The sequence below is a fragment of the Amphiura filiformis genome, chromosome 11 (assembly GCF_039555335.1).
Source record: "Amphiura filiformis chromosome 11, Afil_fr2py, whole genome shotgun sequence".
Lineage (NCBI taxonomy): Eukaryota > Metazoa > Echinodermata > Ophiuroidea > Amphilepidida > Amphiuridae > Amphiura > Amphiura filiformis.
The window spans coordinates 60,510,319-60,528,865 of NC_092638.1; positions in this window are offsets into that span (position 1 = coordinate 60,510,319).

An 18,547-nucleotide genomic window follows, 5' to 3' on the forward strand; every position below is an offset into this window, starting at 1 on the left:
AAAAGGTTACATAAGGCAGCCATTGCAAATACATCAGTATGTGATACAGGTGACGAATTGTATGAAGAAATAATATAAGCAAATAATAAGTTTAAGATGAAATTTGTACATAGAAATCCTTTAATTAAATGAACATTTGACAATTGGGTTGATCTACTACTTGACTACTTGATCCTTACACGTCCTTACATATCTTTTCACATCTTTTGGTCTTAAAATATGAGACAAACAAGCCAGAATTAAGCAGATGTGGTTTAGATGTACAATGTCGTTGTCTCTTTTCTCGTTAATAAGAAGGGTCTTTTGCGACGAGAAATTTGCAGTTCAGTAGTCAGTGTACTTCGGTTATATCTGTAAATGCTTTTATAAATACGCACGTGACCCATGGGCACGACATACGAAGACAAGCAAGCGTGACCAAATTCTCGTGCATTGACCACTATACAGAAAGAGATAGGAAGCCTGTAGATAAATATCATCAAATTTATTTATTTATATATTTATTTATTTATTTATTTATTTATTTATTTATTTATTTATTTATTTATTTATTTATTTATTTATTTATTTATTTATTTATTTATTTATTTATTTATTTATTTATTTATTTATTTATTTATTTATTTAATCTGGGGTGACCAATCAATGCACTGGCACTGTTCTCCCTTATTACACATTTTGCAATTCCGAATTTGCAATATGTTATCAAAAACACCATTTTGAAAATATTTGACAACGAAAAAAATATTCAACGACGGAAACGTTTATAATATAATCACAAAGTTGAACAAAATGGACAATTTTGCTGCACAGCAGTCTCTTGTCGTTTGCATTCAAATGTATAGAAAGACCATGTAGAAGGTCACTTCGAGACTTACTGTCTATAAGCTGTTATGGCAGCGCAGAGGTGGACACGTGCGTATTTATAAAAGCGCATTTATATATATAACCGAAGTACACTGGTAGTTGTACCTCGTCGAGTTGTCAACTCAAATACACGAATACTGGTTGGAAATTAAATACTAGTATCCGAGCAATCTAAACTTATCCAATAATTTATAATACAATCGTTTTGTATTTAAAAATAGTCAAATCAACAACTTCATCCCACACCACCCCCACATTGCTGCGCTGCTAACAATTTTCGAGGATTGTTTTTACAGAATATTTATGGGTTTTTTCACAGAATTCTTATTATAACCATCTGTGAAATTCCAGTTAAAAAACCGGTAAGTTGCTGTTAAATAGAAAACAGATATTTTTAACAGTGCATGTTTTCGCCAACAAAATGGATATTTTAGAATCTTTGTGTCATTGGCTTTGTAAAATATCAGAGCTGAAAAATGCTTTGTTAGAATTTTGGAAGGCAAAAATTTGTCTTTAGTGGGCTAACCCAGTTATCATTTCCATAGTTTTCGATGATATTTAAAAGGTTAAGGGATTCAAATATCAGCAGAGGTGATTAATGAAAAGATCAAGGTCATTAAAGTCAAATATAAGAATAGCATGTGAATAAAAGGCACAATCTTCCTTTGAACAATGACACGCCGGGATTTCTAAGGATAATTGAGTTGATTAGCAAAAACCTATTACATTAACACAGAACAGACAATTTTGCAATAATAAAACATAATGGCGTAGCAGAGGGGGTCTAAGGGAAGGAAACTCCTCAATTTGGACCCTTCCACAAGAGAGTTGACCGTTTTTACATGCTTCAATGTAGGATTAGTATCCACCCTTGTTAGTTTGTTCCACCTGTCCCTCTATTGCCAAGGTCTACACGTCCAGGCACAAAAAGAAACTAGTCAGTTACAGTCATCTTTGCTGTTCAACAACCTGATAATTTTTTATTATTCTGAAATATACATTTTGTCAAAGGTACTTTTCTTTCTTATTTGACACCCTGTTCGTGACAATTGAGCAAGAATTGACAAAGATATGCGCCTTCAAACTCTCAAACCCCAAAATCAAAAGTTGCAATTTTAACGATTCAATAACCTGTTACATTGTGTGCTTTATTGATTGGCCCGTGGTGCTTGTGTGTAATAAACTGCTCAAATAAAGAAAGTCCGCAGTCATGTAACCCGTCCTACACCAAAACCTGATCTTGTTATGACAATTTGATTGATACGGTCGTGTGCAGAATCTTGTTAGCTCCAATTTGATACCACACTTGCTACCAAACACTCAAAAGTGACAAAGATTGATACCAGTTTATGGCATTTGGTGCATTTTCAAAAGTTGCAAATCAAAACGAAGCACGCGGTCAAAATTGCTTAGCGTGGCAATATGGTCAAGCTTGCTTGCCCACGATGGGCCCCTGTGTACTATCCCAAGTGCGCGGTTTATTCAATTGTTAATTTAAAACGCATGGATTGCTGCAGTGCTTTATTTACTGATGAATACTAAGGCACGATGCGATCGATATGACCTAGCGGATGTTTCGGGCTATGTCAATGGTCGCGCTCTGCCTTCACCTCTACAGGTCCGCGTGGTCCGTTTTCAATTTGCAACTTTTGATAATGCACCAAATTTCATAAACTGGTATCAATCTCTGTGAATTTAGAGTTTTTGGTAACAAATTTGGTATCAAATTGCAGCTAACAAGATTTTGTACACGACCTTTTCAATCAAATTGTCATAACAAGATCAGGTTGTGGTGGAGAACGGGTTATATGACTGCGGACTTTCTTTATTTGAGCAGTTTACAACGATGCGTTCCCATTGAAAATCGTGAAAATTGAAAATGCCTGGTATAGTTGCGTCACTGCATAGTAATGTCACACACTAGAAACAGGCGATTAACAATATTGAAAAGCAGGTACTGTTAAAATCAGGGAAGTGATTTAAAAAAAAAAAATTTTAAAGTGCTCTTATAATTACAAACTGATTTGCACTGTCAATGTGAAGTATCGTTGTAGACATAATAACGAAACACGACCGTCACAAATAAACATCTCAAAAAAGTAACTAACCAGGACAGCAATATAGAAAAATATCGTATGTTAGCCATAGAGAAAAATGTCCTTAAAATTTAATGCGGGGTGGTCCATGCATCCACCACAAATACTACGCAAGTGTGTGTTTTTGACAAAATTAACCTCATATTTGGCCATGTTAGCTATTAAAATGGCAACATTTCGGTGAACTAGGCACTTATCTTTGGACCAACCTTGCGTTGAATTTAGCCTATCATCAAACCGGAACTATCCAACTCCGGCCCACTGATACTTATTTTTGCTCCGATAAAAATATTCTAAATATCTGCTTGGAAAAGCATCGCTTTTTATTAGTATTATAACTGAAGACTGAGGGCTACATTATTATTACATAATTGGAAATTACATGGTGAAAATCGCATGTTTATAAACGGCAAGGATTTGCCAATTTTGTGAGGTCGCACTTACATAATTATGTCAAATGGCGTCATATTAAAAGTGTTGGTTCTTATTGTGGTAAAAGACATTCAAATAACGATGTTGTGTTGAAAAATACGAAAAATAAGGTTCGCTATGTAGAATATACACTAACGATCGCAATGTCAAATATGAAATTCGTTAGGTTATGACTGGGATTGTGTTTTACGGTTAAATTTACTGTTAGGGTTAGGGTTAGCGTTATCGTTCAGGTTAAGATTAGTGTTAAATACGGCATAGCGTGCCTAACGTATATATAATACTGCAAACCATCGACATAGCATCCTCCTACCCCATACTAACCCAAAAGATATAAAGAGTGTGTGTTAATCAAATACACGCCGCAAGCAATACACGCCTATTCATTTTACTCTTTTAAAATGTATAGGATACTTTTGTCTGGATTTATTAATAGAATCGATGGAAATGTGTCTAAAGCGAGAATATTGGTCATGTAAATAATCATTGCAACCTGCTTTCAACAGCTGATATTCAATCCGTAAAATAACCAGTTGAAAATGACCTAGTTAAGTGCATATTATTGAGACGTCTGAAACAGAGAAGATGGAATAATAATGTTTGTATTAGTGAGTGACGGCGCCGTGATATCACTAGCTTAATGTGCTCAGGACATTCTGGGTGATTGATATGCTCTGTACAGAGCACAAATAAAACACGACCACCTTACATGTGGGTTTGTGGGCCAATACTGCTACAAATTATAATGCATTATCCGTTTTTTGATATTATTGTTGCTCTGTAAATGATTTCAAAGGAAACTGACATGCTGTTATCATAAATTATTTCTTGTCTGTTATATCAAGCATATTTTAGACATTAACAGCTGAAATCGGAGACTTTGGAGTTTGCGTATGACGTCCTGTCAACCAGACCAAAAATGCTGTACTGCGATGGTCAGCAACCAATCACGTCGCGCCTTTGCCCTGACTTCAGACGCAAACTAGTCTTTTTATTTTGGTCTTCAATTATAACAAAACTTCATCTAGGTCAAGTGAACTGGTGAAGGAGGTCTAGATCAAAGTCATGGTTACAACTAGGCCGAGGTCTCCGAAGCTCCACAAGACATCAATGTGGTATTTGTGATAACCAGCAATGTATGTATCATCTGAGGTAGCTGATAACGTCAGATGCTATCTATCGAAAGATGTCTCACCTTAGGAAATTAGGAGTAGATTGTAAAGTTGAAATTTTATCAGATTTTTAGATCCTGTCTACTACCACTTCGAGTCTAATGTCACGTTGGTTTTAATATCAATGTATACCATAATCTACATATTTTCTTTTGATACTTTGTTCCGATTAGAAATAATAAAATATGTAAGTCATGTATTCCATGTTTTGTTTAAACATGATATCATAGACAAACGGATTGAAATTAAGTGATGGCGTCTTGTAATCGATATGTCTTTATGTGCGTACTGTATTTTATATGCTCAACCTGTTTCTTGACATAAAATCCACAAAGCCATTCATGACTGCAACACGTAGTTGAGTTATTAATGCTTACGGCGTGTACTTTTAAGGATATGAATACGAATATGACAGAGCATGCATATAGAGAATCATATTAAGAATTCGTATTATCAATAGTGCTCCATCTCCAGTGGCCAAATCAGTTTGAATTATTTATTATTTCTTGAAGAAATGTATATGGCATGAAGAAGAAGTTGAATAGGTGTCACTGGCAGCGGAGTTAGGATGTTATTGTTATGCATGTATTTGGTGTTGGTATTGGGTCGGGAGTCTTTGTTGGTTTAAGGCGATCAATTGACAGTGATAAAAAAAAGTTTATTTTCAGACTTTCATTGGATGTTCTGTGTATGGTAAGCTGATTGGGACATTACATTAGTTTTCCCTTTGAAAGTTAACCAGTTCCTGCTGACTACTTTTAAGTTCCCAAAGGAATGCTGACTATGTCTTTCTGATGACCATTTTACACTTGGATGTCATATAGCCAGGTGCCCAACCTGGTCTGCCAACTAAACTACCGTATATATTCAGTTTACAATTCATTTTCAACTGAACATATACACAGTATATGGGAATGAGTGATAGCGCCCTCTGTCGTGATTAATTAACTTTAGTACGTATTATAAACGTTATGAGTAAATATTTGACAATATAGAATATAAAAACTAGTATTTGTTAAGTTACATTACATTTCAAGGTCGTTACATTAAGGTTGCTCAAGGTTTTAACATAAAGGTTATTTTAGAGACAGCCCGTCACCCTTAAGGTTACGCATTGCTTCCATGCCCTGCGGGGCCATTATATTGGGATCCCACTTGAGTGTTTAGGAGTCGGCGACTCCCCATACGACGACTAAACATTCCAAGATGGCGTGAACAATAAAACAGATAAATGGTTGAGTAATTTACTTTTAACTAACAATAAACCAGCTCTCCTATTATCGTAAATATAATGTGACTAGCATACATTGATCGATTCGATGTAGGCACAGACTTTGCCAGAGATCCCTCATGAGAGGAAATACAACACACGTGATGACGAGTGCCGAAAGCTCCAGAGCGATTGCCGTATACGCGTAAGGAAGGCGGTAGAGAACCAGAGGCCGAGCGGCGAACCTTCTATGGTTTCAATGAGTATACTTTTACATCGGTACTGTCCACATAGCCATTTATGGATAAAACATTTAGTTTACTGACTTTGCTTCTTCCTATAAATTCCATCATTGAGTTTGTACTAAACAATGATCATATCGGTGATCAAAATACTGTTTGAATGAAAATATTACATTATATTTCCGTAATTCAGATATTACACTGTCTGAAACCAAATGAAGTAATTAAGAATCCTGGTCAGTTTTGTAACTTTCTTTGAAATGATGCTTGTGCTACTTAATTATGCTTGTGCTACTTAACAAACCGGCACCACGTGAAATAGCTTTACAGAATCGCATCTATAAAAACACTATATGTCTGACCATTATTCAAGTACCTAAACCTACATCCAGCGCAATAACAGCGTTCTTTCTTTGCATAGGTTTCCGTAACTTTTCTAGTGGAAAGTGTAATACAGCCGATGTAGACCACGACGAATGGGTAAGGGCAATAATAATCAGAATAAGTAGTTTTCTTCTTGTTGTCATTGATCTAAGCCATGTTTAGATTTTGGAGTTTCACTGTGGATAAAATTATTGATTTTGATTCATTTAAAATATATTTATTGCTGATCTATAAAGTATTATTTGAAATCAATTGAGCAGTAAAATTGACAAATGCCATCAGCTGGGAAGTAATAGAGAGGATACTTGTGTCCTGTGCCAGATCGGCTATATGAGTACTTGTCCTAAGGACTCTCTCCTCGTGATTGAAATCCCTAGATCAATATCCGGCAGGATTTCTTAGCTGCTGCAGTATAAACTTGGGAAATGTTCAACTAATCTTACCTATCAGAATTCAGAAAGTCATATCCCCGTGGCAGTTTTGACATACTGACTTGTGTGTCAATCTCATCATATGGGTCTTACCAAGTAACAACGCAATATCTGTTTGCTTAAAGAGTTAAATACAGTATCTACAACTATAGTTTGTTTGAAGTTAAGAGTAAAGCCATGTTGGATTTCACAGTGGCTGATTTGAATCAGTGCATTTACGCGGTTGCGTCGCCCACGTACGGCCAAATCGTTCCTCTACATGTGTGTATACGACTCGCGGGATGAGGTTAGCGCGGGCGATTTGAATCTGACACTGAGAAATCCAACATGGCGTTACTCTCAACAAAAATGCGAATGTATTTGAATGGAACTTTGTCAATAGTGCTGTTTTCTTCGTTTTTTACCAAAAAAATCAAAAACACCTTTACCTTTATCCTTTACTTTTAGGCAATTTTCAAACATTTTTAATTTTTTCAAACTTGCACTGAGATGGTTTTAACGTTAACTTAAAGGCCTAATCAGGAGACCAGCCAAAAGGTGAAAAATTATTGTTTATAAATTGTCTGCAAGTAGACGATAAGTCATTAAAATTGGTATAATAGGTATAAAATAGGTATTTTTCAAATGAAAAAAAAAGTAAAACAAGCGCATTGACAAAGTTGAAGTTCCATTCAAATACATAGAGCTAATTTCTCTACTTAAGTAGAGAAATTTCAGATTCAGGGGAAAACAGATAATCAAATTCCCCATCCCACAATCTGTTGTTTGATTACTTAAAAAACCCATTTCTTGAAAGTCTATTACCCTGGCACAATTGAGGTCTGTGTACTTTTACCAATAGTGTTATAAATATGCACTAAATCACTTCAATTTGGGCACCATTTTGGAAACAAATTGCAACTTCTGCGGGGTGACATTCCCTCACAAACACCCTCACATCAACTTTGAAATATCCGTGTTCCCCTCACTTTTCAAAATGGATTTACAATCATTAACATAATTTGACAGATCTATTTAATGACCAAAAACATAAATAAGCATAAATGTGTTTTTCCTGTGCGATTAATTCTCTTTGTTTGCTTGTTTGTTGTTGTTTTTTGTTTCCTTGAATACTGCAACTGAGACAACGTAGATGTTATAGAAGACGAATATTCAGTGATAAATTTGTGCTAAAAATAAACTGCAAGAAGCATCGAAACGTATACATTTATTAATGAAATGATCCATATGATATATGTAAATTAAATCTAAATGTGTTTTTAATGTATATTTGATGTATTCAGTGAATCGAAACAGCTTTGATGTCTTCGTTATAACGATTGCTCAATGCCAGAAGTGGGTAAGTGCAATAGCTGTCATGTGTAGATGAGTACAATATAGCGTGTGTAAATTGTCAAATGTTCACAAGACAGCTATTGCACTTACTAACTTCTGGCACTGAGAAGTCGATATAACAACCAATATCAAAGTCCTTAATGCGCAGCTCTATGCGGATGCTATTTAGATGGTTCTAAACGTAAAGGTTCAATACCACTTATTATTTATAACACAGCACGATATTCTCATTCATGAAACTCCCAGTGCAAAAATATATTATAATAAATTAAGAGTAGCTGATTGAATTCCCAAATGACCAACATTTCAACACATGAACTGATGAGTGATACCTCTTTTGTTTTAAACTACTGAAGTGTAAAAACAACAATTTTACAGTGCGCCATCCTTTTTTGGATCCAGTTAGGAGCACACCGACTAAGTGGGAAAATTGATGTGCAGCGGATTCATGGGGGGACTTTTCATCAATGAAAAACAAGTAAATGAATAGAAAACAAGTAGTTTTGGGTATATAGTTTGATTGTGTTTTAAGCACCTTTTTCATATGCCCTGAAAGAAAATAGTCTTTCTATTTGCAAGCGCTGGTGTTAGTGGTATTTAACATAGTGGTATCTGTGCTAGACGATGATGCTTACTGCAACATGCAATTTGGGCCCGTTTTATAGGATAGTATGCGATCTGGCTAGTTTACATTTTGTAGAATCTTCTAAATAGCAGTCCTCATAAATAAATCTTTAAAAACGCATGAAAAGCTTAAACTCGATAATAACTCCAGTATACAAAACAAAAAAGAAATTTAAGGAATGTCAAGGAACTAACACGACTTTATATCGTTTTTGAATATTAGATAGATTACGTAATCATGTGTTGGAAAAGGGTTAACCAATACGGAAGATGGGATTTAAAAGTTAAGACAAAAAATAAATTAGATATTTATTGTAACATCTTCTACCACTCTACAATAGAAACATGCACTTACGACGTACAATAAGAAACAACATAACATTATTTAAGAATATTTCTTGACACATAAAAGTCAAGGCACGTCAACTCATGGGTTTGGATTTATATTTGCAGGAAAATAGCAAACTCATAACAGCTTGTGCACATGAGATAAAGATGCGAAGCACGCGCTCATCTCCTCCCTCAAGACACAATTAGACGGTCCTATGGTTGCATTGCTATTGACCACGTCGTTCTTTGCTCCATTCAATGTTACCAAATGTGATTTCAAACCCACGAGGAAAATACATGTAGAGTTGCTTTGGAGATTCAGGCGACATTTTGGAACGATTTTTAAAAACTGGTCTATGAGGAAAATACAAATTAGGTCGGCAGAGACCTTTTGGGAAAAGTATCGTGAATAGACTGGGAGGACAATATTGGATTGTAATTCAGCATATACCCAACTGATTTAGTATTTTCTATTTTGAACTTTGTCTTTTGCAATACTCTTCATTATGACCAAAGGCGTTGCAACATGTTCCCGTAGACTGCTATGAGTACATGGAAAGCCAGGAGTCAGATCCAGATTTGGACATGGATCAGGACGTTGTTATTTAATGATTGTAATCATGGAAGACGGCATAAGGTTACCATTAGCTTATATAAACAGAGATGTGAGTATAGAGACAGATCATTCTGACAAATATTCGACAATCTTTGTTTTTATAGTTTGTAATTAACATCATTAAAATATTGTTGTATTGAACAAAAATGTAATTGGTGGCCTGGTGGGGTATAAAAATAGCACGATTAAGAAAAACGTATGCTATTCTTTTCTTGACCTATGAGAAGAAGGTTCAAAAATATAGTTTCAGATCTGTCATTTTTTATTGGTTAATGATTAATCGTTCGTCGACAGAAACTGAAATATGAAATACGATCCCGAATGATGGGATGAGTTTTAAATAAATTAGTCTTCTGTGCTTTTAATAACTATTGCCAAAGGAATTCCGTCATCTTCAAATAATTCAAAGGTCACTTCCGGTTAATTGCTTTGTTTTGGATGAAAAATTGATTCGATATTTCCTCTACTAGGTGTATGATCAATGTATACACAATGGTCTCAATTCATAATGACTCGGAATTGTGTAGGTTCGTATAATGCGTGATGCGGCTGCACGAGAAACGCCGAGAGTCGAGCCGAGTTTAATTATACCACTTAGCATAAACGCGTGATGAACTTTGCACTCTGTTTTATTGACAACTCAATATTTATTATGATGGTTCAAAGGATTTTGGATCCAAAGATGCACTTTGATGACGCAAATGTGTCGAAAACATCATATTGGAGGTCAGTCAAAGATAAATGATTCATTACAGAGACTACGTGAAATGCAAGCCATTAGGAATGGTTCCTAATGATTTTAGGAAGGAAGACTAAGGAAACCGTACTTCATAAACGGGAATTTATCAAGCCACGCCAAGTGTGTGTCTAGGAAACAGAAATTTGGAGCATTTGAAAATGCCACTTACATCATGTGTATTTTGATGAGGGTCGTACAACGCTCAGCCATTATCCTTTGGTTGACAATTCGACTTCAAAAAATAATGATCTCCTCTTCACGTCAATGGCAACCTTTAACTTTCAAAGCTCAAAACCCATTTGCCGACCCAACAAATTTTATTATTAAATTGCACAGCATTGTTTATAAAAATAAGCAATATAGGTATAATTTAGTAAAATCATGTGGCGATGCGGAAGCTGTGAACAGAGGACAATAAGACGTTATTTCTGTTTTGCCTCAAAGAATCAATAGTACTTATTTTCAGCTCACGTGAACAATCTCATTTAAGAAATGATGAACGAAGATATGCAGTCACATCCGTACACTGAGCAATAAATAGTGATCATTTATTGTGGTAAACGATCTATGTACTTCCCTTTTTGAAGGGTAAAAGAAGGTAAAGGATTGTGTTTATGATGTAAACTACAACTACGAAGTTGAAGGATCATTTTTATGATGTAAATTTGCAGCATCTCTGTTTGTTTAATAAGAACATACTACCTGTTCCTAATCCTTTAACAGGTTTTTTCTTATTTATATTAATATACAACGGTATATTTTTGTACGTTTCTTCATACATTTGACTTGAAAAAATTATGAAATGAAGCGAAATTAAACGAGCTATTGAAGCTTACCATTTATAAACAAAAACTCGAATCGTGACGACTCAAGTATTGCCCCATGAAATGTTCAATAAAAAGTATGTTAGATCAAATGAAGCATTTTGTTGAAGGAAATAAGTTACGTCAAGCAAGATACTAGATTGATTCATACTGCACCTTTAGATCTGGATCGATGTGGATCAATCTGAATAATTTACCGCAGTATCTGCAAACATATTAACAAAACAGGTACTACCCTTTTACTTAAAAGATACTGAATTAGACTACCCACAATGTAAAAATGCAGTATCGTATCTTCAAACAAATAGTAGAGCAGATATTGCGTTTCAATCTGTGCGGCAAAATGTTCTGAATTAATTCTCTTCACTCGGGTGTCGATTGTAGACGACATGTTTCAAAATTGTTTTAAAAATCCAAAAATTGCAGAAATGTAAATTGTCATGACCATATTTGGAATCAGCATGAAAAATGCATTAAAATGAGTACAAACAAGCCTAGTATTTGGTTCAGTAGTTCATAAGATGGCTCTTGATATTTTGAGAAAATGTTTCAAAACTTGAACTTTTTCCGTTGAAGTGCATGGCTAGCACGCAGAGCATTAAAAATACGTCTCCTGCTAGAGTAAAAGGCAGTACATAAAAGAGCGTTTTACCCTTGAAGGTAGCAGCCTACTAGTAGACCTATAGCCCAACAACTGTAAATGCCCATCTTAATAGCTATAATTGTTAAGTACTATTGTGTGAAACAAAATGCATAATTTCTAATACTAATATCAAAAACCCTGTAAATATTCAAGAAATTTATCACTTGGGTATTGTAATATTTGAAGTTGTTAATTGTATTATTACGTTATCATTACGTGTTGATTATTAAAATCCCCCCCCCCTTCCTCACACACACACATATTTTATCCGTCCTTTTACCTGTTTGTATCTCTCTCCTCTCTTTCTACAGGTCATGTGAAGGATAACTTGTTGTAACAACAGTCCACTACTTATTGTTGATGAACAATTGACGTCACGAAATGGTTGATCCCTGTCAGCTAGAATTTACTTTATCGAAGTGCTTATACGTGGCCAAAACAGTGTATTTTCGGTCTGTAACACATTTCGATCTATTGATCAACCCTTGTCTATTAAAGCGGGTTTGTACTAGTCCTTCCTCAACATTTTTTTTTGGTTAATGATTAATCGTTCGTCGACAGAAACTGAAATATGAAATACGATCCCGAATGATGGGATGAGTTTTAAATAAATTAGTCTTCTGTGCTTGGCAATAACTATTGCCAAAGGAATTCCGTCATCTTCAAATAATTCAAAGGTCACTTCCGGTTAATTGTATTGTTCTAAGATTTTTTAGCCTAAAATTCATTTAGGATTTTCCATGTTATTGTTTAGTATAGAAACTTCAGGGGAGATGCAACAACTTATGCACCAACTTCGGTAGACGTAATACAAAAGGTGCCTTTGGTTAAACAAGCAAAATATACATGCAAATGCCGTTAGAAATGATAAAATTACCCTAAAAATATCATTTAAATATCATGCCTTGGACGTTTCACAAATGATGTACATGGATAATACCCTTAACATCCTCCCGCATTCAGTAGAGATGTTTCCATAACCATGCTTTCACGAACGGTTTGCATTCTTTTAAGAACATTCTTTTGTTCACTTCAATTATGCTTATGTCTTTAAACACGCATCAATAAAGTAAACAAACGAAATATGGTGAGTTTAACTAACAGGTAAAATATCTTGCTAAGGACATAAACATTAATATGATTCTAAATCCAAGAAAATGTGATAGAAAGGAAAAGCTCTGCAACATTTTTTATGTTAGGCTACACATTTTGAGGATGTTTATCAAATCTGTCACATCAACTTTTCAACAAATATCTTGAAGCTACAATTCATTTAATTATTGTCTCATAAGAATCTTGAAAATGTAAACTGGTAAGTAAGTCATACAGCAGGTGTAAGCCATGTATGGGCTGAAATACAATAGGTACGACAGAAATAAGGATCATGTTTGCCAACAGGAAATTTGTATTTACATTAATATGTCTGTTTATAAAATGTCCCGCCAATTTATCACGCTTGTTTTGTCAGGCACAAAATGACCACCTGTTATATATTCCCAGTGTTAGGTTAATATAGTTCACACAGTGACAGAATGGGATAAAAAAAAGACATGGATATTTTGAGATTATTTAGAAAATTTCATGATAGTTTGCAATTTTACGTTATAAATAATAAAGTATATATAATAACAGACTCGCGCGTCTCGCTTTATCTATAACACACACAATCACATCCACACACCCCATTCACAAACGCGCTTATACTGGGATGAAAAAAATGATTGATGAAAAAAAATTGTGTAAGTTTTATGATAGTTCACATTTATTGGAATATATAATAATAACAGGTTCGCGTCCTCCGCTCTATGCACATACATGACACAACCCAAAAAACCAATCCCAAATACCACACACACCACACAGCCACATATCTGCAGCCACATATTACCACACCACACACACCCCATATTACCACACCACTACCAAAACACACCATAGTCATAGAATTCGAGTTTTACCAGTACGTACATGTAATGCCTTTTTTGTTTGTTTCTGTACATGTATATTATTTCTCCAAAACAGCGATGTTTGGTTGTTTGGTTCTTTACCAAGTACAATATAGTTTTACAGGTACTCGTAAGGCATACATTTGCATATCATGTTACTACAATAGACGTGCATACAATATGAAACACTATTGAAGTCAGCTTTTAAGCCAATGGTAGTCGTCGGTGGTATATACTTAAACACTTTATATAAAAACGGACGATTTTATGGTAAGGATGATAGATTAAACATTTTACCAATTGTTAGAAAACAACATACCAGGATTTCCAATGCTTAAAATTTGTATATCATTACGGAGAAACGCGCATACAATGAATTAATATTGAAGTCATTGCACACAATCACAACAAATGTAATGCTACAAACTTTTGCAAAGCCTTTGTATAATATTACTCCAATACACGGGCGTACAATGAATGTATATTACAATTATTACACAAAGGCATTGGCAGTCGTTTCCCTAGTAAACATTATCTGTCGGTAATATTAGCAAACAAATTTAGTTTCTTAGCTTCTGTCTTTTTATTCATAAAACTGTAAATGTTACATTTCATATGAATAAAGCATCCTTTCTTCAGAAAGAAACACATCTATGTTAACATGATCGTACTGACATATATTTTACCCATATAGTATTATGAATGTCGTATATCAAATGTTTTACTGCCACTTGCAACCTCTGTGTAATCCACATGGTTGGGGAATACAATATTATGAGGTTGGAAGTAAAACATAAAATGTTTCCCGCTCAAGAAAAATGCGGACAATGTCGTGAAAAACAAAATGTCGGATTTGTGCATCATGATAAAGAGCTTTTGAATAACTTTCAATCGGTGTAAATACAATTCAAATATTACATAAGAAAGCCAGGTTATAGTTGACAGCATTGTATATTTAAACAATAAATAACAAAAGGATTTAAATGGCGAATCAGGTCATAACTCAAAAACAATGTTTGCGACATTGTCTCCATATTGCTTGATCGGGTCGTAAATATTGTACGACACGCTTGTAATCAAGATGATGAAAAATCCATCTGGGTTATTTTATGAATGAGGTTGAGTATCAGGCACGTCAACAGAATGCTCTTATTAAAAAATTCACGACGAGAAAAAAAACTGAGCATGGCGTAATAAGAGGAGTGGTGGTTATGACATCAGGGGAATTATATTATTCCAATATGCATACAAAATGTAAAATATAATCGGTAAAGGATTTGTGTTACTGTTTGATATTCATATAAAAAATCATAGAATCCGTTAATATAAGTACATATTTCTCTGAAAACAAGATATATATAAACCTATTTATCTATTACATTCGCATTCGAAATATTATATAGGGTGTTAGAAATGTAACCTTTTTTTTAAATAGACGAGGTAGAATAGAATAATAAATAATAATAAGTAGATCGATAATAAAAACCTATTTGTGTTTTGCCCTTAAACTACCAAAGCAAATAGTCTCAAAAAAAAATCTGAACAAAGATTTTAAAAACAATTGAGTACCTCCTATTCTGTTTCTTTGCAGATACTGTATTTTACTTGAACGGTCAGATGCTGTTCGTCGTATGCATGTTCTTCGGATCTGCTATTGTGTCTACCAGACGCCCTTTTGTACACTACTGATGTTAGATTAAATTACCATCATATCCAAAAATGGTCCAGAAACAGTCGACTATATCTATTTAAAACCCAGTTTCTTCCTGCTGTAGATATTTCCGTGGCTTCAATCACTACTTGCTCACTTTTCCATTGCTTCCTTTAGATTATAATTAAGGGAAGTGCTGGAAGCGATACATATGAACAATGACCTGTCTAACATAAGTAACACGACTCACTTCCTATATTCCCATTTTTTTTCATATCCTTTAAAGAAAAAGTAGTGCGTTGAAGAGCTATATCTGCGAATAGACTTCCTACTTTTTCTTTACCACGAGCTATTAGAGTAAGAGTCATTATGGGATAAGAATAGATACGAAGAAGCCTTTTTCCTGGTATTAAACGCATCTTTAGCCGGTCTTGTATCGTCCCATTAACAATAATGAATACATTTGATGACATGATGAAATAATCGTGATTGATGGTTCTATTTAGAATTATTACCAGCATATTTAATTGAAATATGTGTATATGCATCATCATTGTCATAAAATATCTACTTAAGGGTGAAAGCGATGTAGTTGGCACATAATAAATCTATCCTATTTATGTTAATGGTCCAACTAACAGAATCGGTCCCCATTCTGTATCTTAAAGATTGTGTTTCTGGACAAATTTGATTTTTGAGTGGACTGAATTATACAAAGCTACAAACCCACCGTTACAAGTCATTTCATTTATAGCAACGTTAACGTCGTGTAATGCAATGTATCGTAATGTAATGTGATACCATGTTATGTCATGTTGTAATGTAAAGTAATGCAATGTACTGTAATGTAATGTAATGTATTATGTAATGTAATGTAATGTAATGTATGAAATGTAATGTATGTAATGTAATGTATTATGTAATGTAATGTAATGTAATGTAATGTAATGTAATGTAATGTAATGTAATGTTTTAATGTAATGTAAAGTAATATAATGTAACGCAAATTAAAGTAATGTATTTGATGTCATGTAATGTAACGTAATGTAATGTAAGTTAATGTTAGGTAATGTGATTCAATCTAACATAATTTAATGCAATAAAGTGCAATGTTCAATATTGCAATGTTCTGTGATGTTTATTAAGGAGGGACGCACTCAGAGCTTTCACGGGTGGGCAACTTGTTCACGAGAAGCGTGAGGAAAAAACCGAAGAAGAAAAATGGAAGAGCTAAGGGGAAAAGAAGAGCTTTTGTGGCGCAAAAGCACAACATCAGATGGCGTTTCTTAACTTGTTGACCTATGCACGGCCGTTACCTCAACCATTACACACACTTTATTTTCCCCGAGTAGGTGCTTTTTCTGACTAATTATAGTAACTATGTGCCAACAAGCTGTAAATAAAATAACCTAAATATGTGTTTGGTATAAAAATAAAATAACGAAAATATATTTTGTAAGTAGGATGCTAGTGAGACCGTGTCAGAAAAAAAATTGTATACTCAAGTAGTTGTAAATACGTTTGTCTGCTATTGAGTGGTTATTTTCATACAGAAGAAACAACAAACTACAACTAAAAATAGATCTGTACCACAAAGATGATGTGCTCTTTTAACTGTAATGTCTCTTTGTAATTAGAAATATTATGTGGAAAACACTGATTTTTTTCAAGGAGGCTTGTCGCCTACATGTCGGGATTGATTAATCCATGCATCCGGAAAGCTTTTTTGGGCTCACATAATCCGTTTGTGTTTGAAACAAAGCCATAGATAAATGTATTCCCTTTGGTTATTCATGAAGATTAATTTTATCCCAAATAATCATCATTTTACTGTCATGTTAATAATGCCGTCTCAATTAACACATTATGTAAAGAAACAGTTCATAAACAAAATCATTGTAAAAACGTGTTATACAATTGCATTTACGCAATAGAACAAAGAAAGTGGTAAATATATCAGTTGCCCTATTTCAAAATCAGCTTAAATTTTCAAAATCAGCTTGCTTTAAGGCAAGCCTTTCTACCACTTAGTTCATCTTATGATAGACACACTGCACACATTGTGCTTCTTTCATCTGGATTAACAATAATTTAGGTTAGCATAAATAATTCCCTATTTCTAAATCAGCATATCTAAACTCGAGATATTTTTCAATCAAACAATCACAAGGCTCAAGTGTATGCCATGAAATAAAGGGCAAATAAAGTGACCTGTTCAATGACGCTTAGGAATGCCATGTAATCTACAAGACACTGTCACCCACTTAACCTATTTTAGCAGAATGTTACATTGAAAGTACATTATGTTGAAGAGCTCTAACACTTGGCGTTCCTTGCACTGGTAATAATCACCACCATTATAGTCCCTAAGTGTATGAATAAGTAACCAAAAAGCAGTTTGTTTCTTTTCAAATCATTGCAAGATTCGTTATCAAAATATTCTGCATGCTTGATGTAAAATTCAAGACACATTCGCGATCAACTTACGACCGGCGCCTATTACACTCTTATACCCTTTACGAGACTTAACTATTTTGACGTCGTTTTGAGCAATTTGTTTTCACCCGTCAATATTAAAACATAAGCGATTAACGAAAAACTAGAGGTATTGATTGAACCAAAGGCGCAGAATATCAGCGGTATAGGGCATATCCATCAAGCCTGTCATGTCAGCAGGTCACAGGCAGGTAGTCAGACAGGAGTAGAAGTGAGTAGACTTTACAAAAGCATCTTGTAATTGTTGATTGCGAATCATTGGTGATTAAACAAACCCTGGAGACAAGACAAACACTAAGTTGTCAATTCTAAGTCTCGTCTTGGTTTACTTGAAATGAAACCGTTAATGCTATGAATGTTCAGGTACCCACAAGACCGGCAATACTATCTTCACAAAATGATAGTCAATTTCTGATAATTACTGCAGTGAGTGATTCGGAATGCAAGCAAATTATTAGTCTGAAGGAACTGAAGTAAAACCCTTTATTCCAATACCATATAAAAAATTA